This window comes from Larus michahellis, chromosome 8 (assembly GCF_964199755.1).
Source record: "Larus michahellis chromosome 8, bLarMic1.1, whole genome shotgun sequence".
Lineage (NCBI taxonomy): Eukaryota > Metazoa > Chordata > Aves > Charadriiformes > Laridae > Larus > Larus michahellis.
This window is the reverse complement of record NC_133903.1, coordinates 8772901-8774793: the sequence shown is the minus strand read 5'-3', so window position 1 is coordinate 8774793 and position 1893 is coordinate 8772901.

Below are 1893 nucleotides of genomic sequence, written 5' to 3'. Positions count from 1 at the left end.
GCTGGTCTGTGGGACCTGCGCTCGCCCGCTCGGCCGTTCGTTCCTGCCGGTCGTGGCTTTATGCGGCTACGAGTCTTCGTGCAGCCGCATAACGAACCGGAATGGACGCCTCTTCTAGAGTAAAAAATACTCGTTTCCTCAGGTTAGTTTTAGCCCAGGTCCGTCTCGTCACCTGGTTCCTCAGGGAACTGTGTGTGTTTTTGCAGATGTACAGAAGGGGGCGAGAGGCGTTTAGGCGGGAGAAGGAGCGGAGCCATGGCGCTCAGTGGCGTCCCTGGCGTTTTTCTGAGATAGAAACTCTGTGAAACTGTAGCCCAGGTGTCCATGAGCGGTGTAGCACCATAGAATCACAGAATGCTTAGAGTTGGAAGGGACCTTAACGATCATCCAGTGCCACCTCCTGCCCTGGGCAGGGACACCTCCCACCAGACCAGGTCGCTCCAAGCCCCGTCCAGCCTGGCCTTGAACACCTCCAGGGATGGGGCAGCCACAGCTTCTCTGGGCAACCTGGGCCAGTGCCTCACCACCCTCACAGCAAAGAATTTCTTCCTAATATCTAATCTAAATCTACCTTCTTTCAGTTTAAAAGCATTACCCCTTGTCCCATCACTGCACTCTCTAGGTAGGACCATTTGGGTCCTTGACCCGTGGGTCTACTGGCATTTAGCAATTGTATGACTGACAGTGCTGTTTGCGTTGAAGAGGAAGATATAAGTCCAATTTAGTTTTCTTTCTACTGTAGCCTACATGCGAACCATGCCATGATGGTGTGAGGAAGACAACTTTTTCACTTCAGAAATCTCCCTGTTCCAGAAGTGGGACAGTTACGAGTGAGTAGATGACTCCTGGAAGACAGGGAAATACTTTAATCAATGTTGATCTTAACTGTTAGAAATTAAGCTGACCTGGGACCTTGCATGCTGATCTGAGTAACGTGAGAGGAGCCTAGGTGCGTCAGGGATAGAGGCTGCTGTGAGGCAGTGTCTTGCTGGTGGTTTATGCTGCTTGCTTTTTATCTGTGCCTAATACGTGCTTTGTGTGTGAAATATACACCTCAGTCTTCTAACACACTTTGCAGGGCATCTTTCAGCCCCAGCTTGCTTTGATAATGTGCCCTGAGCGTGTTCTCAGTACTTAATACTTGACTGCAGAGAAAGTATTATCTTACTTAAAATTGAGCAACTCTGAGGAATGTCTTAACATCACAAACCAAAATCCAAAGAAACATAACAAGAAGTGAGGAATTTGTAACTCATAAAAATTTTAAGTTTTGCTTGTCTGGAGTTGAAATCTTCAGGCTTGATGCAAAATCTTACAGTTACAGAAAAACTTGAAATCGTCACCTTTCATGCTGAGAGAATGCTCCTTCTTTGTCCCATCTTCAGTCACTAGTGCTTTAAAAAAAAAATAAAAGAGTTGATTTGAGTCCTCCCGTCGCTGCTGCTGCTTGTGAGTCTCCTCTACCCCATTCCCCAGCTGTCTTGTTTGAATGACTTCCTCTTCTTCTGTCACACTTGAGACTTGCGGCATTGGCTTATCATGCTGGCCTGTCTGCTCTCTGTCTTCTGACTGCCTTTCGCTTGGCACCTTAAATTCGTCCTGTGACTGTGTGATTTTAGCACCTTCATTTAGAATTTTTTCCTCCTTGATTGCTAAATGTTAATATATGCTGCTATAGGAGAAAGTATTTAACTGGCAAGGGAAACTTCTTGTTAGATCTTGTGTTCAATATTTGTAATTTCTGATGCTAGCAAGTGTTGCTAGTTTTGTGCTTAAAGACTGTCCAATTTTTATTACCATTTATATTAACTTCTATTCCTCTTTAAGTTGGTTAATACAATTATCTCTAAATAATAGGTTTTCTAGTTTAAATATTAGGTATATTTTCACAAA